Raw genomic sequence first — 25,529 nt, forward strand, 5'->3', positions numbered from 1 at the left:
GATCGGATCCGTTGAACGTTCCATAGCCGTCATAAACTGAGATTAGGTGGTTCAATGATCTATCCTCGGGATGGATACAGTTATAGTCAAGGCGCTCATCTAGAAACAGCGCATATGTGCGCACAAAAGCGGAATAGTCCCATGCAAGAGAATGCGAGTCGCCTCTAAAATTGCATAGATTCAACACTCTTATGCCCCTCCGCCCTCCCAATAGAAGCTCTTCCTGGAAAGAGAAGTCGCCCTCGCGAAGGAGACGGTGTATAAGCATGAGAGCCTTGATAGCCACAATCCAATTGTGGGTTTAACAGAAGTCCTACAACACAGGCGCTAACGTAAAACCTTGAATAAGAAGTGAGGTGGAGCATTTCCTGCACGTATTTCTCCTCGACTGGCACATCGTCATGGCTGGTGGCCTTCACTGAAGCCACCTCTACATCTGGAGCACGAGTGCTGGCGACTTTTGCCAGTCCGATGCTGGTTTGGTCTTTGAGGGAGCCCAGGGGCCTGCGGAGCTTGCGCTGCAAAGGCGACATGGTTTCGGCGGGAGGAATGCTGGAAAGCTAAAGAATTCAGATACAAAGTTATGGTTTTCAAGCAACACTGCAGGACGCGCCGCATAAGAGCATCGCACGAAAAAGGAGCTGCCCCTGACAGTGCAAGCTGCTACGAAAGCAAGAGAAGGACCACGATGATGCCGAGCCGGTCCTGGGGGAGATCAAGAGGACGATCAACCGCAATTTCGAATTCGCAGAGGCCCAATCTTGATCCGAGATCACAGGCTGTGCATTGCATCGTGCGCGTGCAGAAGACGTAGATTGCATTGACAGAGTGGGAATCAAAACGGCATCCACAAGAGGAGGAAATCAGCCTGCCAGGTCGATGGAGACGCAGAAAAGAGATCAATGCATCCATGCACAAGTCGCGATCATCTGGCAGCAGCCATAGCCAGGAACTTCGAAGGAATGGAAGAGACCGATTTAAAAGTATTTACTCGCCACAACCTGGAGCAATCTAAGAGCGCTCAGCAAAGCATTGAGCAATTGCGAGCAACATGAAAGGAGCAGCTGTGATGCAGATGATAACGCGATCAACGACACCACAAGAAGGATGCTTTGCATGCAAGAGCGAACGCATGTCGATGTGCGAGCAAAATCAAGGCGAACGTCCAGCGACAGTATGTCGAGATTAAGCAATAAGACGGCAATCTTTCCAATTTATGATGGAAATTCTGGAAGCAATAAGCTCTCGGAGCACCCAAAATCGAGAAGAAGAAGAAGAAGCAGCAGCAGCAGCAGCAGCAGCAGAGCAATTTCGGTGCTTGCAATCTCTCCAACAAAAGTTGAGGATGGAGTAGGGAATTTCCGGGAGGAAAACCAGGCACAGTGGCGACTCACAGGAGCCGGTTGCCCTGGTTTTCCTACCGAGAATCGGCAACCAATGCTGATTTCCAGGGAGGCGGGCACGAGCTGAGACACGTGGCAAATTTTGATTGGGTGATTTGGCGGCGATTGGGGTTGTCACGTGATGCGTATTGTGTCTGGAGCTCTGGCTTGTGCAGCACTGTTAGATCCTGCTTGGATCTAACGAATTAAAAGCGATAGGATTCGAAGGGGCTACGTTCATCCAAGGGTGGAGATGGGGCGCTATTCGCGAGCCATTGATTTGCTCGTTCTTACCTTTGATAGCCCGTCGTGTACATAATGGAGCCGGTCAAGATGTGAAGCACACATTCCCATTATTCCAAAACTTTGATCCAACGGCTGGGATTGTGATTCCGCCAACCCCAGTCGTTGACGGAGAAAAGCCAACTGAGTGGTAATTCCCTTCAGAAAACGGTTGTTATTAGTTGGCCCGCCTATCTAAAGATCCTCACTAAACCTAACTACTCCTAGCCAGGCAGCCTAGGGAGATGTTTGGGTTTTCTTTCCCTCCTTGAGCCACGTGTCATCCATATAAGCCGTTTATTTGATTTGTTAGATTTTGCTTTTTGCTCTTTTGTTTTTCATAGATTTGGATGAATTTTGCGCCACATGGAACAAGCGCCCCTTTATAAGTGTCATTTGTGCAAGGCTCAACGTCCATCGACTTCCGTCGATTAGGACAACTTCCGTCGACTTCTGTTGACTTCCGTCGTCCATCATCCTCAATGGCATTCAAAACCTCCTCGAACTCATCTTCTCAAGACTTCTCCCACCTCCTCGAACACATCTCCTCCCTCGAACAATCTTTCCACCACCTCCTCCTCCTCTCTTCTTCCCATTCCAGCTACATCGTTTGATCATCGACCCGTCGATAATAATTGCCACCACCTCAAATCCTCCTTGTCTTCTAATTCCCCCCCTCGTGGCCCTTCCTACTCCAACCCCAGGTCCCCTCTGTCTTCCAACTCCCCCTCCACTACCCCCGCTACACCAAGCCTGATTACCTCGCCATGCCCGAATGGAAACTCAAATCGCCTACTCGAAGAGTATGGCTTGTCCCTCCCCGCTAGCCTCAACGAGAAGAGGCACCTTTTCATCGAAACCTTCCTTGTTCATAAAGCTTCTATGTTATGTTCTTGCTTTTACTCCTACATGCAACTCCTACATGCCACTCCTACATGCGAGTTCAACATGCGAGTTCTACATGCAACTCCTACATGCAAGTTCTACATCCAACTCCTACATGCAACTCCTACATGCGAGTTCTACATGCAACTCCTACATGCAACTTCTATATGCAAGTTCCACATGTAGAGAGAGAATGTCTTACAATTCCTACATGCAGAGAGAGAAGCTCTCCAACTTGTATAAATACCCCATAATGGAATGAAGCCCACACTCTTTAGGGCATTGTGTTGAGTTCTACTTTGGTATTCCAAGCAATTGTTTCAAGTGTCCATGCTTCCTTGCACTCTACGTCCAAAAGCATGTCCTAACCTTGCAACTCCTCCTCCCCTCTCCTCCAACCTTGCAACCCATCCTCTCCCCCTCCTCCTCCCTCCTCCTTCCTCCTCCTCCTCCTCCTCCTCCCTCTCCTCCTCCTCCCTCCTCTCTCTTCTTTCCCCCATGCTCTTACACCTTCTTTCTCTCCCACTCCTATGCTCCCCCTAAACCCTTAGTTCCTCAACCCTTAACCTCCATGATCTACGAGGGAGATGAGTTCTCCACCACCATGTACTCTACCCTAAACCTTGGATCCTCCTAACCCTGGAACCTCTTCTAAACTTTAGAACCTCTCTCTAAACCTTGGAACCTCCTTCTAACCCTTGAACCTCCTTCTACACCTTGGAACCTTCTTCTAATCTTGGAACCTCCTTCTAAACCTTGGAACCTCCTTCTAACCCTTAAACTCCTCCTAAACCTTGCAACCCCCAATGAAGACGAAAGTCTTCATTACCTCAACCATGATGAAACAAGTTCCTTTTACACATGCATGCACTATGTTGGCTTACCACACTTAAGCCTACATCTCTCAACGGAACACAACTGAGGTCCTAAGCTACACGTATACTACAAACGACAACCCCGATATATCTGTAGGTGACAAAAAGCCTCGGAACCCTGCATACAGAGAATACCTTGCTCTTCCGACGGAAGCTGTGGGAAAGAGCTAACATTTGGCGCCGCTGCCGAGGAGACTAGCGTCTCAAGTAACGAGTAAATATACATAGGTATGTGTAAAAAACAAACTACTTTGAACTTTCACGAACATAACACTCAAGGGTAAGGAGAATAAATTTTTTTCCATTTCTAGCCAAACGTATCAACCCCAAGCATTAACCTTTTTGTAGTGGACACGAATGGGTAAAGCTTGAAATTTTGATCATTTCACCTTTTTGCAGAAGAGCAAACCGAGCTAATCATAAAAAGTTATGGCTCGGGAAGAGTTTAGGGTTTAACCCTAAACCTAAACCCATTTCCTATAAAAACCCACTCCACCCCCTCATTCATCATCTTTCACATCTTGCCTCCATCCTCTTCCCCATTCCGAGCCCTACGTAAGACACTCCTCCCTCTCCATCGACCACCACCCTACTCCCATCCTCGCATGGTAAGTTACTTCGAGCCCCGAGGGATTTACAAGAGGAAACTTATGATATCACGTGAGTGTACAATGGTTTTTTTAAAATGAGGCATAAGTTTATACATTAGGGGTGGGGGCCCTTTTTATTTTTTCCCAACATTGAATTTAAGTTAGGGGGGCCATGCCATATTTAAGAGCGGGGGACATAGTATAGGCTAGCTTGGGTAACTAGTCCAAACAAGTTTGGTTTTGTGTATGGTTTTAAATAGTCATAAGGAAAGTAATCTAAATGCTTGAGAAAGAACATAGATTTAAGGAAAGGGGGGACATAATAGAACTTTGGTGGTTTCTTATAAGCTTAAATAGGAGTGTTTTATCATCCTAAGTGGATCTTAAATACGGGGTTTTCTTGAAGTTCATGCACGCAGGTGTCATTCCCCTTTAATGAAGATTGAATCCCCTGGGCTTCGAGCCCATCTCGCAGCTATAACCTAGCCATCCACCCACCATCCATTGGTCCTCAATAATCCCGTTATATTGAGAAAGACTTGGAGAGCGTTCAAGTGACCATCTCTTCCTCCCTTTGGATTTCCGTCAAAGTTTTCCATTTTCCGTCAAAGTTTTCCATCCGTCAAGTTTTTTCGTTTTTTTTTTTTCTTTTCCCCCTCCACCCTCCCCTCCATCTTCACCACCCCCCACCCCTTCCCTCCCTCCATTTCCCCCTCCCTCCCTCCATTTCCCCTCCCCCCACCCCCCCTCCTTTTCCCCCTCCCGGCCTCCATTTCCCCCCCCACCCCCCCTCCATCTCCACCACCCTTTCCCCCTTCCATCTCCACCACCCCTTTTCTCACCCCCTTCTCCCCACCCCTCCCTCTCCACCACAACCCCCTCCCCCCCTCCATCTCTACCACCCCTTTCCCCCCCCCCCCCCCCCCCTCCCTCCATTCTCCCCCCCCTTCCCTCCACCCCTCCCATTTCCACCACCTCTTTCTTCCCCCCCCCTCCCCCCCCCCTCTCCTCCATCTCCCCCTCCACCACCACCCCCTTCTCTCCCCCTTTCCCCCCCTCCATCTCTACCACCCCTCTCTCCACCACCCCCCCATCACAATCTCTCTCTCTCTCTCTCTCTCTCTCTCTCTCTCTCTCTCTCCCCCCTCCGCCCCCTACCCGCGCCTCGCGCTGCCCGCCCCGCCCCACCCGCCCGTGCCTCGCCCCTGTAAAGAATAAGGGAGAGAGATAGGAGATTCAAGTTCAGCTTTCTTCACAACACACAAAAGAGAGAGGACACAAGGTTGGAGGGTGAAGCCTTTCTTCACTTTTGCACACAACAATAATACAATAGAAGAGGGAAATACCCTATATGTCAAACCCTAGAATACGTGGTTCATATGTGAACCCAAACCAAAAACATACGTGGTAGTCTAACTACACCACGAGTACAACTAACATAGGCGGTGACATAAATGATAGTCATCCAGGAGATATATCGGGGGTAGAGCTTGATATCTCAACACTCCCCCTCAAGCTCAAATCCATCTCACGTACACCAAGCAAGCTCCTAAATCTGCGAAGCTTCTCGGTACCCAATGCCTTCGTAAAAATATCAGCCACCTGCTCCTCAGTGCTGACATAGACAAGATCAATCTCACCAGCTAGAACCTTCTCTCTCACAAAGTGATAATGCACCTCAATGTGCTTCGTTCTAGCATGATAAACTAGGTTATTAGCAAGCATGATGCTGCTAATGTTGTCACAATGAATGACAACTGCTGCATGAATTGTCTGTCCCATATCTACAAGTAGCTTCCGTAACCAAGCTACCTCACATGCAGCCATTGCTGCACCCCTGTACTCAGCCTCTGTGCTCGACAAGGCAATTGTTGGCTGCTTCTTGCTGCTCCAACTGATGGCACCACTCCCAAGGGAAAACATAAAACCACTAGTAGATCTCCTGTCTGAGACACTACCAGCCCAGTCAGCATTTGTGTATCCATGTACCTGTAATGCACACCCAGCTTCATAAAACAGTCCATAATGCAATGTGGACTTCACATATCGCAGTATGTGCCTAGCCGCATCCAAATGTGGCTTCCTCGGTGCATGCATAAACTGACTTACCAGCCCCACAGCATAGCTCAAATCTGGTCTGGTTATAGTCATGTAAATCAAGCTACCTACTATGCGCCTGTACATAGTAATATCTTCAAGAAGCTCACCTGCTCCTCACCTGTCTCTGCATTGAGCTTCACATTCTGCTCCAATGGAACAAAAATAGGCTTACAGCCTGTCATCCCATATTTGGACAGCATGTCCAAACCGTATTGCCTTTGCAACAGCCATATCCCACTCGGGGACATCGATGCATCTGACCTAGCACTTAAGAAGAACAAAAGAAAAGGAATTATTTGATGTTCTTTCATCAATCGATAGTTGGTATAGATCTAAATCAGAGTAGACTAGATCGCCATAGAGGGGATGCTTTGAATTTCCCCAAGTTGCCAAGCCATGCCCAAAATTCTCGATTAGTACCTACTCAGAGTTAGTCCATACGCCCACATAGAGTTTCACATCATTACATTACCTAAAACCTTACGATCATTAGTTCAGTGAGCAGACTTCAGAGAGTACAAAGGCATTGCAGATTGTTTCAGTGGGCAAATAGCATTTGATTTCACACACACATGCCACCATTGTAAAGCCTATTCAGCTATCTCACGGCATCGTGCACAACATTTCAGCCTTGTAAAGCCTCTTGGCTATTCCCGACATCATTGCCACAAGCCTTGTAATATAGATCAAATTCTATATATTGCAGTTCCATCTTCATTAACAGTTCAGAGATTTCACTTGGCATAGTCAGTGTATTTGCAATTGATTCATACAGAGATTTTCACGACACTTTTGCGTACATTTCTTGTACCATGTCGACTAGCAACCTCAATCTAGAGGCATATGCTAAGTTAGACAACTCCAATTATGGTACATGGAAATACCGAATAGAGACCATTCTTGTACTTCAGGACAAATGGGAGTATGTCGATGGGTCTACACCTAGACCATTAGACAGTCTAGCTACCAGTAGCTCTACTCCATACACAACACTAGCAACAGGATCTACAACGGCATCTACACCTACACAAACAGTTTTCGCACCAGTAGCAGATCTTGCCATTGCCCCAGCTCAGGCAGAATGGGATAAGAAAGACAAGTACACCTATCATCTGATCAAGTAGTAGAATGTGCAAGATGTCATGCTAGGACAGCTCAAGACATCGAAAGAAGCATGGCATATGTTCGCAGCTCTCTACGAGTCCAAGAACACATCCAGGATTCTCACCCTAAGAAAACAAATCAACCAGAGTTTCCACAACAGCAGTGAAACCAGTCATGCTTATGTACTCCGCATAAAAGACTACAACAATCAACTTGCAGTAGCAGGAGAGACTATGAACCCCGCAGAAATGGTTCAAGTCATTCTGAATGGACTAGGAGAGGGATACAAGAATCTAGTCCAGAGTATTGCCATCCAACGGCAAATTTCGACACTGGAAGAACGTCAATCAGTTCTATTTGGTGAAGAACTCAGGACTCAAGATATTCAAGCACGAAAAGGTCATTCTAATGATCAGGCATTCACAGCTTCAGACAGAAGCAGAGGCAAAAGCAAAGGCAGAGGTAGATCTGCGAGGATTAAGCACCTCAATGTCCGCTGTGAACCCTATGATCGGATGAGCGACAAAATGATTGTTGCCTCGCTCCCTTATCGGGTTAGTAGACCCAAAGATGCACGACCCCTCATGGTGATGAACCCCACGTCCTTTGATCTATGGAGCAAGGTGGCCCTGTGGCTAGCTCTAGCCATAGTAACAAGCTCAGCCAGCTCCACTATCACTACCCATACTAGGTCCACAACCCCCGCTACCTCGCATTGCCCCAGTCAGTCAAGTGTTGGTTGATGAAGAGTTGCCCAATGACTGGGTAGAAACAGATCCTGATGATGGACTGCATGATTATTACCCCTACAAGGAGTGGAGTGGAGCCCTGACTCACTGCCTCCTGCTAGATGATCAACAAGTCACCGTATTCTAGACTGCCCCCATAAATGCAAGAGCAAGAGAGCTAAACTCAATTTCTCCGAGACCCCTGCTCCAATGTTATACCTGCCAAGCTCCCCATAGAGCAAGTGAATGCCCCTACCGAGGCACTTCAAACCCACCAGTGTCCTGTTTCAAATGCTAGGGCCCACACTTCTTGAAGGACTATCCATACACCCACCACCCCAACCACAACTAACCCCACCCATTTGTGTGCAGGATGTGGAATAGAGCATCTATTCCAAGACTGTCCCACGAGAAGACCAACCACTCCACTCACCCCTCCAAAGAGCACTAGTCTCAATTTGCTTAGCATTGAACAAGGCCATGTGGCCGCATTGCCACTACAAGTCATTACAAAGATGCAGACCAAGGCACTAGGCAAGGCCCTCAAGAAGCTCATAAGGAAGCATAAAGTATCCCCGTGGCCCGGGTCTCGAGATTCCTCTAGAGTCTCTAACTTGTTCCAAAAAGGCCATTCGAGTAGCTGATGGTTCTGACCAGGTGTTCATCTAGGATGGGTCCGATGAGATGGCTACCCTTGCCACCTCCTCTTCTTCCAAATAGTCTTCCATGTAGGGTGACCCTAAGGTACCCTTGACTCCAGAAGTGAACAAACCAGTGCAAGCTCAAGGCCTAGCACCTACACCCACCTATAAAGAGACCTACCCTGACCTGGTTTTAGAAAAGCAATACATAAAGGATACCCAGAACTTGGTGCATGATTTCCAAGATAAGTTCTAGCATCAAATAAAGGCCAGTAGGGGGTCAAATACTATCCATCCAGCCCACTTGATGGGACACCGAGGAGTGAAATCACTCAAGGTCCCAAAAAGCATGGAGGAAGAGGAACACCACAGCTTGGAGCACTTAGAAGCTTTGGATCTGATGTAGCCTACCTTCAACCCCTACTAGCACTAAGCTACCTTCAACCCCTCCAACCAATCAACGCTAGAAAAGGGCAAAACCTACCCAAGATTCTAGGCCAATATTTCGAGAGTGGTGACACAAATGCCTCTATCCCCATATAGTCCACCAAAGCCAAAAGGTGGAAGTCATCCTGGATGGGGGAGCAGGAGTGAGTGTCTACACCAAGGAATGCTAGGAGAAATGGGGAAAACCCACACTCGAGCAGACTTATCTCGTAGTAAAGCTAGCCGATGGAGGAACCACTGAACGTCTGGGAGTATTGATTGGCATAAACATTAAGGTGTTTGGATTCACGTACCCTGCTAGGTTCATGGTCATGGACTTCACTTGACATCCAAGATATGAAGCTATCCTAGGCAAGCCCTTCTTGTTGTGAATGTCCGGGCTCAATGTGCATGACTGGCATAATGATAATATCTACTTGTGGCATGAGAAGTTCACCATGAGAGTGGACCTGCACACCTACAAGACCCACCCATTGTTAGGACACCTCTTTGCCGTAGAGTATGACACCACTGCCCCATTCACCTCCATAAAGCTATTCCAACCCTATGACAAGGAAGAGGATGAGAAGGAGTCTGATGACTTATGGTATGTACCTCTCCCCAAGCCAAAATTCTCGCAGAACTGGATGCACATCTTAGCCAACATAGATGTACCAAAAAAAGTAGCGTTTCAGATCACCACCCCAAAGCTCGAGGGTCTGGTGACCCCAGTGTCCCCCTAAGGATGTTTAACATGCTCAAACTCCGAGAGGTAAGCAAGGGAACCATAAGGGTAAAATAAGATCTTCATTGGCTATCCTAGGTAGGCACCATGACTGCCCACCATGAGTTCTCCTCTAACTGGGGAAATAGGGTAAGTAAGGTAACCACCCTCGTCGACTCTATAAGTACAATGGAAGAGCCCCCTTCAAGTCCCAAATCCCCTGTATCCAAAGGCAATGCTAAGGCCAAAAAGTTCACTACTTCAGCAAAAAAAGAGAAGGAGATTGAGGATAAAGAAGACCTACGGCAACAGGTACCAACCCACTACAAGGCCTATACTATTCAAGATCATAAGATCCTATACCAAGAGGCTAAAAGATCTCGATAGGATGATTGTTCTCAAGGATATGATGGACCAACCCCGGTTAAGGAAGTAAACCTAGCCTTGAAAGGGCAGAACCCACAAATCGTATTTGTCACTGATGACCTCACTCCCAGTGAGGAGAATGCCTTAATAGCTCTGCTACGGGAATATAAGGATTGCATGGCCTAGAATTGCCCCCCAAGACTGCCTTCGCAATCGAGTGGGGCGTATATGCAGCCAAGGTTATGATATTCGGATTAACCAATGCCCCAGCTACCTTCCAACGTATGATGATCATGGTATTCAAGGAATACCTGAGGGACTTTGTGGAATTCTTCTTGGGCGACATCTGCGTGAACTCAAAATGGGATGACCACCTTAAGTATCTCAAGCTCATCCTTGAGAAGTGCCGCTTATGCCGCATATCCCTCAACCCCCTTAAGTGCCAGTTTTGGGTCAAACATGGTGTCATCTTGGGTCACATAGTGTCCAGAAATGGAATATTCATGGACCACAACAAAATCAAATTCATCTTGGAGTTACCCAATGCTAAGGGAGTCCAATGATTTACTGGCCATGTGAGCTATTACCGGAGGTTTATCTTGTTCTACACCAATATAGCCCGCCCGTTATGCAAAGTGCTAGTATCCTTTGAGTGGATCGAAGAATGCCAAACATCCTTTGAAACCCTCAAGCTAGCTCTAACCACCGCACTGGTATTGAGGTCTCCTGACTGGAATTTAATATTCCACATCCACATTCATGCCTCTAGCTTTGCCATTGGGGATGTGTGTTAGCCCACAGCCCGGGGAGCATAATTTGGATTACTCAGTATACTTTGCGAGCTGTCAACTAAATGAGGCCAAAGTTAACTACACCACCACTGAGAGAGAGGGTCTCGCCATGGTCTATGCAGTCAAGAACTTCAAGCACTACTTGTTAGCTAACAAGTTTGTCCTCTTCATGGACCATCAAGCATTGCTATACTTGGTCAACAAACCCTACATGATGGGATGCATCACTAGGTGGGGATGCTGATCCTACTAGAATTTGACTTCATAGTCACTGTATGTAAGGGCAAAACCCACGTTCTAGTTGACCACCTATCGAGGATCCCAAACGGCGAAGCTCCAATGGGAGTAGAAGATGATCTCCTTGATGTTTCCCTCATCTTCCTCGATGTCATTCCAGAATGGGCCACCAAAATCGGCCACTACTTGCACAACAAGACAAAGCAACTATAGATGTGCTTGATAGACACGCAATATAGCGGGTGCATCTATAGGCACTGTTAGAATAGTGAAAATACGGATGCATCTAATAGCGCATCTATTTGCACGTCTATTAATGCATCTATTAGCGTGTCTGCACTATGAATTAGGCGCAGATTTAGACACAAAATAGAGAATACAAAAAGTGAGATTTTGGTGTAGGCTGATAAATGTATATCACTGCTTTCCAAACATTGCCCATGATTACTAAAGCACATAATTTTAACAAAAATATCAATTCTTTTTGGCAAACCCACATATACAAAAATTAAGTGAGGTGAGGAGAATGAGACAATATGTAAAATAGTTTTGCCAATATCAATGATGGGATACGGTTCAATCTCATCCTCAATGAGATCAACCCTTGCCAAATTATCTACTTCAAAATCCAAACCAGTGTTGAGATCTACAAATACATTCAGCCCACTACTACTCATGCTACTCATGTGCTCATCGAAATCAGAATCACCAATGGTAGGCTCGTCATCACAGGTAATGGCCTCAATATCTATATCTCCTATCTCATGATCATCCTCCTCTCTTGTATCATGGTCATCATCACCTCCATGGCCATGATCATCGTCCATACGCTCCATATTAGTAAATGTACTATACATCACTTTGGAACGTGGCGTAATACGTATGACATGCCACCACCTATTATTATCCACCATTGGTTGATAGACAACCTAATTCAAACACAAATACAATCATGTTATTTTCCTTGCATCGAAGGTATCAAATATTTAAAACTGAGTATTTTTATATGTGTGTACAATACATGTTCACATTGTTGCGGTAGTACTAGTGTGTCCTTCTTACTTTTCCAAAACTTTTTGGAATCAATAGTTACAAAGCCACTTGTATGGCATTTGATTGTTGCATTAGGGCCTCTTTCCACCATGTCCTTAAACCACTTTACATCCAAAACATACACAAAGAAGCATCGAAATTCAAGCTTAATAATATCTTGGATTATGCCACAATAATCATCCATGGCTCCATTGGCTCCCTCAAAGCTAGCAATGATGCCGCAATCTTGTGTGTTTCTCTTATCATCAATCCGTTTTGTTCAAAAATGCTTGCCCTCACAGCATATAGCATTGAACATAGTACACTACACCAAGACAAAATCAATTAAACAAGCAATCTAAATTGTTGAAAGCTCCTAACTTATGCATAACATTCTATATACTGACCTTGCTCATGCATTCCCTAGCATACTCCCATTCTTCCATTGTGATATGCATGCCCTCGTCTCTCTCTTCTCTCTCCATTTTGTCAAGTAGCCAATCCACATGAATATCCTTTGGAAGTGCTCTTAGATGCCGAGGGTATGGCACATGAGATTCGTGGTGTGTACGAAAGAGGGCCCTTTTTCCTTGTCTTCTTGCCTTTGCATCCTCGTATCTTGTCACCCATCTTTTCATCACATCACTATTAAGCATGCAATAGAGGTTGATATTATTAACCAACTCTGTGTCTATTACTTTGCTGCATCCTTTCCCTTAAGGCACAATAGAGGTCATCCTTAGGTCTTCATTATCTCTCCATAGTCATGGGAGAGAGCTATCCACATCAACAAGAAACTCAGAAATATATACAGGTGACTCTTGTACCAACCAACCCTCGGTCATGCTACCTTTGGGTCTTGCATTTTGTCTCACAAAACCCTTCAAGGTCTTCATGAAGCACTCGAGGAAGAACAACCATCGTGCATGTACAGTACCGCATATAGCAATCTCATCCACCAAATGCACTATGAGATGTAGTTGGCTTGTGATAATAGAACATGGAAATGTCTCCTCCACTAAACAAACCACCTCCACTGACATAACTCAAGCATTCTCAAGCGTGTTGGGATCTATTTCCTTTGAGCTCACATACCTATAAAGGAAAAAGTATGCCATATTAGCAATATGAACACCTTGCATCCTGTAAAGTACCTCACAAGCTCGCCCATCTTGTAAATACAATATTCACATTTTGTATCGTGTAAAGTACCTCACAAGCTTGCCCATCTTGTAAATACAATACTTCATGACCTTTGATGCACTATGAGAAATGCTAGTAGGTAGTATGAATTGAACACACGAGGAATGGTTGATTAAGTGCTTCTAATTCACTCACAAATTTGGAAGTAAAAAGATATTATGCACATAAAATACTTACTTGGAGCATCTTGTGCCAATCATGAGATTTCAAGCCATATAATTGCTCTACACCTCCTTTCTTGCTCTTTGTGAAGGCCCCCTTCAAACACCTCATGCATCCAGTGGGAGTACCAATTGTAGTGATAGCTCACTTCACTGCCACCATCTCTAGCTTTGATAACCTCCACGGTGCACGAGGTAAAAAGACACACCCATTTGGCCTCTCTTGTGGCCAAGCTTCGCACATCCTCCTTGTGGTGCGTAGATCCTCACTTATGCCTGCGGAATCTTGTGTCCCATTCAAATGTTCCCAAATTGTAGATGCCACATTCTTGAAGATATGCATGGGATCAAGCAAGTGATTGATCTTGAGGTGGGACCAATATGGTAAATGATAAAAGATGGAGTATCTAAACAAAAGCTGGTGTTAGCCGACAATCTTTATTTCTTGCCAATATATCACATAATAGTTACAAACCCTTGCCGGCTCATTCCAAGTGGTGGAGGAGTCGTGGAACCATCCCAAATTCTCATCCAATCTCCCGCAGTGAGTGACTATGGGGGGACCTCATTCCAAGGGGCGAAATATCTAGGATGATCAGGTGGAAGAAATCGATGGCGATTCTCATAGATGACCTTATTCAATGCGTGTGCCCATGAGGCAACTAGCGAAGGACCACAAATAGGACATCCATGGTAACCTGATGTAGTGAGACCTGAACAACAGACACAATTAAGAGTTGAAGGTGGGTTTAGGGTGCCACATCGATTGCCTACTCATAATTAAAAGTGAGGTGGCCTACTCACATCATGCACCTCAATACCTCTCCAAAGTATCTCTAGCTCATCAATCAAAGGCTCCAAATAAACATCATGATTTTTTACTTTATGTTTCCCTGGAATTAGAAGGGATAACATAACATGTCCTTTCTTAATCGCCATAGAGGGTGGAAGATTATAATTCACCAATATCATTGGCCATACACTATAAGAGGTGCTTTTGAGACCAAATGGGTTCACACCATCCATACCCAATGCAAGTCTCAAGCTCCTAGGTTCTTCCTTGAAGCTTGGCCATGTGTCTTTAATATGCTTCCACACAGGAGTGTCTACGGGAGTTCTCCACTTGCCATTGGTTGATCGATGGGAGGAATGCCATGACATGAGCTCTGCAATGGATTTGCACTTGAACATATGTTGGATGTGAGGGATTATGGGAAAATGTCGCAGAACCTTACAAGGCACATCCAAAGTTTTGAGATCTGCTCTATATCTTGCCTCTTCACAAGTAGGACACTCTCTTGCATCCTTATGTGGTCCACAAAATAGAACGCAATCATTGATGCATGCATGGATGCGCTTGTAATCTAATCCTCCAAGAGAGGTCACATGTTGCCTTGCCATATCTCTTGAGGTTGGTAATTTATTCTCCCTTGGAAGCATTTTACACAATAGCCTGCATGTGAAGACCATAATGAGAAAAAGCATTCGAGTAATTGACCCACTAGCATAATTCACAATGTTTGCAAAATAGACTTTAAAGCTTACTTGAGTAATGCATTCAAACTTGCATTGCTCCGTGTCTACAAGTTTAGTAACTCAAGGGAGCCACCTAGAATAGAGAATGTGCACCCCTCAAACAGTGGTGTCAATGCTGCAGTAAAAAGATCATCCTGCTCCATGCTATCATCCCTACCTGAGGATTGATGGACATATAAATCCCACACCATATCATCAAAGACCTCCTCCTCCATGGCCTCATGAGGAAATGGCAGAGGGCTACTATCACCATCACTCCATGCATCTGTAATGGTCCCTCCTGAAGATCCCACCTCATATCGCCGATGCTTTGCCTCCTCATGATAGGCATAGGGCAACATATACGGGTGTGACACTGCATCCTGTATCAAATTAAAATGCGATCATAACTCAAACACATGAACACCCATAGGTATCTCAATTAACCTTAACTCTTTAACACTTACCATGTTTATGGTTGCATCCCATTCTCCATACTTTGAGAGGTGATTGAGTGTAATTTTGCGTGCACGATACATGTTTCCTCGACATCGATCACACATACATTTGATTTTTTGCTCCAACCACAATTTGCGATGGTGGATATGGAGGGATTCATCCTCACTGGAGCTACTTGTTGAAGATGACATCCTATAGATAAACAACCCAAAAATTTTGTTCTTACATGAGTTGTAAATGTCAAAACTCTGTCGAGCATCTAAGAGCGTGTCTAACACCGCGTCTGTATTGTGGAGTGCATTTATAGGCATGTCTAAAATGTAGTGTAGACACGTTGATAGACATGCATTTAGATGTGTTATTAGATGTGCTAATAGACGCACTTTTAGAAGCACAAACTGCGAGCTGATTTTCCAACCTACTTTTAGCACGCTTGCTTTCCTTCACATACTTTTAGCATCATGCGGCTTGCTTTCCTATCAACAGACACAGCTCCGGGCATCCACACTTATCTCCAAGCACCCACACTCATCTCCAAGCCTACACAATCATCCCCAAGCACACAAAAGAAGAGGGTGAACAAGGAAGAGAAGAAAGAGAAGCAGCTTGGAAGAAGGACAAGAAGCTTCCATACCTCTATCCAAGGTAAGTCTCTTGGCAGTTGATCTTCTTTGGAAGCTGCTCTCTTTAGATTCGTCCTTTGTCATATGCAGGGAACAGATGTTTTTGGTACTAGTGTTGTTCTTTTTGGGGTTGGGCACATGTCCTTTTCAGTTTCTTTGAAAAAGGCGTCTATCGGAGTGCGTCTATAGATGCATCTAATAGCACGTCTAATAGCGCATCTGTCTTTTGGGAAAATAGACAACCGCACCTATAGATGCGCTATTAGACGTGTCTATAGACATGCTCCGACAATCTTTGTTACGTGTTCTTCCATTTCCCCTTCCTTTTCCTTCTCTTTCCCTTCCCCTTCCCCTTCCCCTTCTAAGAAAAGGATTGCATATTGAATGATGGAAATAAGTGATTGCATGAATGATGGAAAGGGATTGCATGAATGAAGAAAGGTATTGCATGAATGATGGAAAGGGATTGCATGATTGAAGAAAGGGATTGCATGAATGATGGAAAGGGATTGCATGATTGAAGGAAGGGATTGCATTCGTGAGGAAATAAGGGATTGCATTCTCTTTTTCTCTCCTTTCTCCTCTCTTTCCTTCTCTTTTCTCCTCTCTTTTTCTCTCTTATTTCCTTTCTTTTTTCTCCTCTCTTTTCCTTTCTTTTCATCTCTTTTCTCATCTCTTTCCTTCTCTCTATTTTCCTCTCTTTTCTCCTCCCTTTCCTTCTCTCTTTTTCTCTCTTTTATCCCCACTTTTTCTCTTTTTCTCTCTTATCTCCTCTCTTTTTATCTCTTATCTCCTTTCTTTTTCTCTATTTTTCTTCTCTCTTTTCTCATTTTTCTCCTCTCTTTTTCTCTCTTTTTCTCCTCTCTTTTCCTCTCCTTTTTCCTCTCTTTCCTTCTCTTTTCTCCTCTCTTTTCCTCTCTTATCTCCTTTCTTTTTTCCCCTCTCTTTTCTTCTGTTTTTGTCTCTTTTCTCATCTCTTTCCTTCTCTCTTTTTCTCTTTCCCTCCTCTCTTTTCTCCTCTCTTTCCTTCTCTTTTTGTCTCTCTCTTTCTCTCTTATATCCTCTCGTTTTCTCTGTTTTTTTCTCCTCTCTTTTCCTCTATTTTCCTCTCTTTTCCCCTCTCTTTCCTTCTCTCTTTTTCTCTCTTTTATCCCCACTTTTTCTCTTTTCAATTTCTCTTTTTTCTCTCATCTCCTCTCTTTTTCTCTCTTATCTCCTCTCTTTTTCTCTATTTTTTCTCCTCTTTTCTCCTTTTTCTCCTCTCTCTCTCTCTTTTTCTCCTCTCTTTTCTCTCCTTTCTCCTCTCTTTCCTTCTCCTTTCTCCTCTCTTTTCCTCTCTTATCTCCTTTCTTTTCCTCTCTTTTTGTCTCTTTCCTTCTCTCTTTTTCCCCACATGAAGCTTCAATAGCCTGACATTGAGCAAGCAGATACAGACTTCCATCACTCTAATTCAAAGAATGCAGGAGTCTGTAAATGCTTGCTCAATGTCAGGCTTTCAATCTATTTTTTCTTTTGCATCTCCTGACAAGGGCATGCTCGACGATAATCTTCTTCTTTTCTTTTCTTCAGTTCATCATGTGTCTAGGAAGCTCTTCAGCCTCACCTGATCTTTGAGATGCCATCTTTCGGGAGTTATATAACATTTTGGGTCACACTCCCACTCCTGCGAAGTTATACACATACATGATGAGTACTACAAACACCCCCCAGGAGTCATCAATACAGACTCCAAATCACCCCAACCCCACACCAGCTGAGACTACCCTAGTGGAGTTGAGATAGCCCAGCCAGCTACAAAGCCGAGCCCCTTCTCCCCTCCTGCGGTCAATAGGTCCTACCTCGCAGAGCCGCCAACATACTCCCGTACCGTCAAGAGTCTCTTCTCTAGCTACAAGTGGCCAGCATACTCTCGTGCAGTCGAGAGTCGCTTCTCTAGCTACGAGTGGCCAGCGTACTAGCTCAACACGATAGGGCAGTAGGTGTAGTAGCACGGAGAGCGGTGGGGGATGCATGGCACAGTGCTTTGGGGGGGTAGTGGTGGGGATGGGGATGATTCAGATGATGCAAATGTGCCAGAGGGTGATGGTATGACCTTCTATGACATCACTCATACAGGAGGCATCTTGATGGATGCACTGGGGAAGGACATCATGGCCTTCATGCACGCTATAATTGCAAACAACTATAGAGATTGCTTTATTCACTACAAAGACCATCCAAAAAAGTTGGCTGATGAGACCCTCGCTGTTGTTCGCTCTAGGTATCCCAACCCCCCCAATGTTCGATTCACAGATAAATGGGCCAAGTCAAAGATTGTTACGATACTTAGCAATAAAAGATCTTCGCTTAAGAATGAAGGCATTGAAGGCGAACCCCAGTCTGCAGCACATGGAGGCACGAAGGATCCAAATGGAGCAATATGGAAGTGTGCATTTTGGAGTAGGGTGTGTTCAATCATGGGAGGCCCAATTTGTAAGTATCGATCTCAAATTATATTGTTTATGTAGTTTATTAGGAGGTTGTTTCTTTGTACTAACCCCTCCACAAATTGTGTCATCTTGTAGCTTGATATCGTGGGCAGGTACCCTACTCCTATCGAGATAGCCTACCACTGCCACCATCACAGAGGAGATACATGGAGGCACTTCTATGATGATGGGTTGATTACTGAGGAGCAATATATCTGGGCTACTAGAGCACCCCCCAGGTATTTAAAAATAATTAAATAATGTCAATATTTAAATAAAAATTTGATTTTTCATACATTGATACATGTTGTCCCTCGTTTACAGGGCCCTACGGCTGATCAAGAGGACGAAGAAGGGAGTGAAGAAGGGAATGAGGATGCGGAGAACTTAGATTAGTCGTAGAAGTAGTGCTAGCTACTCTTTTTTGTACTTGAATCCACTGGCTTGGCTTCATGCCTCTCTTGTATATACACTCCTCTTATTTTTTGTACTTGAAGCCATAGGACGTGGCTTGGCTTCATGCTATATGTACATACAAGCACTTTTTAAGCTATGAATTAATATACTCCTTTTATTTTTTGGCTTTCAATTTCCTTGTGCAACATTCTATCAATGAATGCCTTAAGAACTAAAAATTTTGGAGTTGTAATGTTTTATTTGGAATTGTAATTGTCGGCTATAAACATGCTTGCAATCGTGCTAATTAAAATGCAGTTGGCTGTAAGAATTGAATTGCACAATGTGAAAATGGGATTCTTGTAACTACATAGCATACACAACATACACAGCATTCTGTTCAACCATATAAAATTCTGCTTTTATTAACAAAAAAGATTCTGTAGAGCATCTATAAGTGCGTCTATAAACGCATCTATATACACATCTTTCTGTTTTTTTTTTAATTTCTACCAGAGCATCTATTTGCACGTCTATATGCGCATCTATAGGCGTGTCTATTTGTTATATAAACGTGCCTATAGATGCAGGTCTATAAATGCACCAATAGACGTGCAAATAGATGCGCCCGTAAGTTTTTTTTAAAGTTAAGGAAACATGTCTGTGTGTGTGTCTATGGGTGCTTTGTAGACTACTTCACTAAGTGGGGTAGAAGGAAGAGCCACGGTAAAGACTGATGCAAGATCCATCGCCAAATTCTTATATGAACAAGTTATCGCGCGGTTGGATGCCCCTTGGAGTTAGTCAGTGATCGTGAGGAGCTCACTTCCTCAATGAAGCCATAGCAATATTGACGAGCGAGTCTATGATCATTCATAGGAATTCAACGCCATACTACCCCATAGAAAATGGCTTGACCAAAAGCTCCAACAAAACTTGCTATAAGATTATCACATGTATGATAGAAGCCAGTCATACTGACTGGGCGCATAAGCTCATAGCAGTGTTATGGGCCTACAAGACCTCCTACAAAGTGGCAACACATTGTACCCCCTTCAAGTTAGCCTTTAGGGTAGAGGCAGTAATGCCAATGGAGTAGGTAGTGCCTAGCCTACGTCTTGCCGTAATAGAAAGACTCATGAAAAACATGCTAGCCGAAAGGCTAGTCAACCTAGAAAAGTTAGAAGAGATAAGGTTGCGAGTAGCCAACTCTCTCCGAGTAGAAAAGGCTCGATGTAAAAAGTGGTTCACTGCAACCTCAAGAACAAGGACCTAGTAGAAGGAGACTTAGCACTCCTATATAGTGTCCGCAACACCAAGTGTAAGCTTAAGTATCGAGGTATGGGTCCTTACCACGTAGTTGAGATCACTCGTCAAGGGTTGTGCCAAATAGCCTCCCTTGATAGAACAGAAATGGATGGCTACCTAAACAAAAGAAAATTGAAAAGATACTATGGACCACTCACTATCTCCACGCTTCCTTCAAGCCATGCATAGAGAAAAGGAACTCAAGGCAGAGGTGGCGAGGATGAAACCATCGAGGAAGCCAGAATCTGTAATGCTAAGATCTGACAGTGAAGACAAATGACCCTTCTTAAGGCAACAATTGAACAGATGCAACTAATGCACACGGTTAGCACTAGGTGATTAGAGTCCATTCTTGCATTTTTACAAGTGTTCATGCTCTTGCACGCTAACCTCACTATCATGTTGCACCACACAAGTGCACTCTGCTCAGTCCATATTTTCCCCCACCCCACTCCTCCTTCCTTCTCTTTTCCCTATTTTTACACAGTCACTACCCCGTCAACCATTACCAAACTAGTACAACACCGACCGTCGCCGAAATGTTCGCCAATCGACCATCGTCAAAATATTCGCCACTAACCGTTGCTAATATTTTTGCCACCGCCGACCGTCACGATATGCAATCGGATTGTCGCCATCCAAAATATCATCGTCCTGTCGCCATTCGAGTACCACACCGGTCACGGCCTAAGACATTCCACACTGATCATCGCCATCGAGGTTCAGCACCAACCATTGCCATCAAAGTTAGCACCGACCCTCATCATACCAGTATCCTGCCAGTTGGGGGGATAGAATTCAATAAAAGGAGGCCTACCCCATTGGGTCGTCACCATAGTTGTTACCCCAAAACTCTATCAAAATTTATCTAGAAGTATGATAGTCTCCTGCCCACTTTTTCTACATCCCCACCAGCAAATTTATGTCATCCTGTTCTTCCTCATCCACCGATTCCCTCGTCACTCAACTTCCCCTCCTATTTGCGATGGAGTCTGAACATGACTTCTTTGAAATTGAAGCTGACCTGGGTCTCCACCCTCACCCTATTCCAAAGGCCAGTGGCCCGTCAGAGTCTCAAAGCACTCCTTTTGCCACAATTTGAATGTCGACCGAAATACCCGCAAAGGACTTGCAAGACGAAGACACCTCCACTAGACATGCTACTCAAGAAGAGCCAGTTACAACAAGCACACCTCCCACGAGAACATGAAAGTGCACCCCGGTGCTAACCGCAGGTGAGTACAAGATCGTGCATTCACAAGTGCACTCGCCATTGGGAGAAGCATGGCTCCAAGAGCTAGATGCTTGCGTGATCCACTCACGCTTTGCTTACGAGCATCACGACTACACCCTCCACTACCACACAGTAGTAGCATATGTCGCTCTCTAGAACCTGACAGTCGTGGAAGCCCTCAACTTTTTAGGCTTGTGAAGAGTAGCAGCCCATGTCCCATGTCACCTGGACATGACTCTACTGGCGGAATTCCTCAAGACATATGACAATAACACCAACGTTGGTGTCTTGTGGGATGCAGCAGGCAACCCCCACCACTACCAAATCAATCAGAACATGGTGCGGGCAGCATTCAACCTGCCAGTGGTGGTGGAGAAATACTCCAAGCAGAAAAAGAAGCTCGACTCCCTAAAGATGATCTATCACTATGATCGCCACAAGTGCAAAGGCCACATCCAGTTCATTGCCATCCACAAGCCAAAAGTAGAGCGACCAGTAAGAGCCTTACAATGGCTCACCCAAGTGAAGCACACAGACCATCATCAGTCCATTGTACCCAATATCTTACTGAGAATGGTGAACTTCCAGGAGACGAACTAAGCTGACTACTACTACAGCTAGATGAGAGATGATCTCAGCACCCACGGGGATGTCATCAGCAATCCCATGTTGTACATGTCGGTTCTATATTACTTGAAAAGTTAGCATCCGTGAGTCGGCTTCAGCCTCGTCGAGAAATCTGCCACCGGTCCTGTACAAACCAAGCAGGAACAGATAGAAACAAGGCCCAAGAGAGCGAGGACAATGCCATGTGCCACTCCAGTAACTCAGGTGCAATCCGAAACAAGTCAGTCACTCAACCAATATGAGGACCGCTAGTTGCATGAATTCATGCAATGACAACTACGCCTGCAATGGTTAGGTCCTCAGGATAAGGGCACAGAGGTGCAAGGAGTGCCTATTCTCATTGAAGACCTCCAGGGCAATGACACCATCGATATCAGCCTCCATACAGGAGCCAAAACTACACCGACAACCCTCGTTGTGCCCTTTGTCTCAATCTCTCCACCACCCCTCAGGAGACAGCATCCTTCGCAACCAGCACCTCTTCCATGCGGCCTAGCTGAGGCCATACAATTTTGCAGTGTGCCCCAGTACAGGGCAACGGGAGGCTATTGCCACATGACGACAAAACAGTTGTCATACGCAGATGTGATGGAGATGAATCTCTTTGAAGCCATGGCACAACTGCCACAAGTCGCATGCATGATCTTATAGAGGAGGCAGGAGCAAGCCTCACAACTCTCCTCCAATCTCATCCAAGCCCAACTCTTAGCTCATGAAAGCCAGTCGACAATGGTCATAGCTCAGGCAACGGGCCATGCTGCACTACATCGAGCCAAAGAATATCAAGCTAAGGTGGAAGAACTCGAGCTCACTCTGGCGAAAGTCAAGGATGACCTCGCCACCAGTGAATCCCTAGTCCAAACGCTCATGGAACAAGTGGACATGACAAAATTAGCCCTACACAGCATGACGTTGGAGCAGCAAGCACATGCAAAGCAGCAGCATGCCCACACACAGGAGTCCCAAGACCAACAGATCTGCTCCTTACCGAACATCTTGGCACAAGAGAGGAACCTCATGGTCTCCCTCCAACAACAAATTGAAAGATAGCGTGCCACTGGCCAATCTGAGGATTCAGGGTTGGAAGACCACGAGCAGTGGTGGGAGTTCAAGATGTAAAGGGAGGTGTCTGCACAATTAGCCACATACACACTTGCACCACGCACCATCGCCCAAACCCTGTAAATGCACTTTGATGCACTCCGCACACAAAACCTTATCTTCCACCTAGACCTCACTACCCCACTACTGCCTAATGCCCTCCAAACTATTCCCTACCGTAATCTCGACCAGTGCCGACCCATCTTAGACATGTCATATTTCTCTCTTGACCTTCATCCCACCTCCCTATCTCTTCTCCATCCCTCCAATCTCCAAACCCTATCTGCCCATCCCATTCTTCTTAATTTTTAAGCTTGGTGCCATGTCATCACTGAGTCCCTTAATTATCCTACGGACAATGAAGTGATGAAACTCGCAAAGCCCAAGGAGCTCACGCCATGGGTCTGCACTCCCCAAAGACTGAATGCAAACATAAATTGGATGCAAAACTATGGCCAAGCCTCAATAGTCCAAGCTCAAGGTCACCTTGTAGCCTACCAGTCCACAACCTACCAACCCCTCAGAATAATAATCCTCTTTAATAGGGTGCTACAAGCTCTCCAACACTCATTTGAGTCCTTGGTGAGCAATTTTGAAACAATTCACGTAGCATACCTTGAGAAAATAACTGAGGACGAGGGAAAAAATGTAGTCACACTCTTTCATACCACCGCCCCCCTATAGATATTCCATTATTGCCTCCCCTAGATCCCACCCAACAAGCTGCCCAGCCTCCTCTCCCTCAAACAACACTGCCCGAGTACTCGTCCAATGCCTCCAACACCACCACTGCATAGCACGGATCCTCCTAGTCCATCTCCTCTAATGCTCCGGTCGACCTCCCTGATGAAGCCTTCAACATGCTACTCAAAGCAGCACATTTTGTAAAAGCACTGATGCCATGACTCCTGCAAGCCCCATAGAGCCAGAGCCCATGCCGCTTGCAGATGATGAAGCTCTGCCATCCCCACCAAGGTCTCCCCCTAAAGATGTTCATTGGCATCCGAACTTGTAGTCCTTTCAAGAGCTACTAGATAGTGCACTAATGCACCATTGGAAGCACCAACTTGAGGGCTCCCACCTCCACCTCTACGAAATTCTTAAGGTGTGCCCCCTCACATAGTTCATAGCATAGTCATTCAATGACTGGCGCAGCACACATCCCAAATGCACAAGAGGAGGATATAGCCTCACCCCGATGCCCCCGTCCTCGTGACTGATGCAGATGCTGATCTACAACCAAATTGGCGACTCCCATTTTTGAAGTTGGAGACATTTTGGCACTACTACCGCATCGTGCCCATTGATCATCGAGTCCACCCACTCTACATGCCCATGGAACGACGTTGGACTTGGGCCACCTTTCGAGCTCTCCAGCAACAGGACCCCAATGTGTTGTACAATTTTCCTAAGTACAACTTTCCAAAAGAAATGATGCAGGAGGGTTTTTGCTTCTGCATCCAGTCATTCATCAATGACACCTACGACTCAGTGCCAGATCCAACCATCCATTTCAACCACTTCATCCTCTTACTCCTTCGTGATCTTCCCACCCATAGCCGTCCCATCGACGACTGCATTCACAATATGACCAACCAGATTGTCTTCAACCCCGACGTCAGTCCAACTCAGTTCTAGGACCTTCGCCTCTACCTCCGCATCTGCAATCTCCATGGGCATCACCTCTGCACTTATGAGGATATGCATGCCACCCATTTTAGTAAGTACTGCTCGTACCTCACTTGCCTCACATCAAGGCAGCTAGATCGCTATGCCATCCTGCAGTCAGCTCACCACCAACCTCCTTTGACGCGGCTGACTCGAGGATGGATTAGCAATAGGAAAAGGGGCATGTTAACATCCATAGAGTACAGCCGCAAAATGTAGGGCAATCAAGGAGTAAAGGTGACCAATCCGAATGATCTACTTCAACAGGACAAGCTCAAGGGAGATTGGTACCCAAATACACCAAGATTAATGATTACAAGCAATGTGCATATGGAAGGAGTATAGCTCAAACTCAGGGAGTTTGATCCCCAAATACCCAAAGTCGGCTCCAAAGTTCAAGGATTCAAGGATCCTAGGCATAGGCTACATGTTCTAGCTACCACCACCCGGAACAAGGAGATGCACACTTCTGGGCCATGAGGAGTGCATGCGCCTTGCACTTTTCAGCTCCACAACCACAAGAAATAGCGACACCAACAAAAATGGCCATGAAAGGAGTACATCTCAAACTCACAGAGTTTGTCTCCCAAATATTCCACATGA

At 45.4% G+C, this 25,529-nt stretch overlaps 1 pseudogene; it reads right to left on the bottom strand.

Annotated features, from left to right (window-relative positions):
- The window catches only part of LOC147904042 (uncharacterized), a 30,667-nt pseudogene extending 30,134 nt beyond the window's left edge, over positions 1–533 (bottom strand).
- Positions 534–25,529: the final 24,996 nt, after the last annotated feature.

This window comes from Dipteris shenzhenensis, chromosome 3 (genome assembly GCF_047967505.1).
Source record: "Dipteris shenzhenensis isolate YYH24624 ecotype China chromosome 3, Dip_SZ_1.0, whole genome shotgun sequence".
In the NCBI taxonomy this organism is placed as follows: Eukaryota; Viridiplantae; Streptophyta; class Polypodiopsida; order Gleicheniales; family Dipteridaceae; genus Dipteris; species Dipteris shenzhenensis.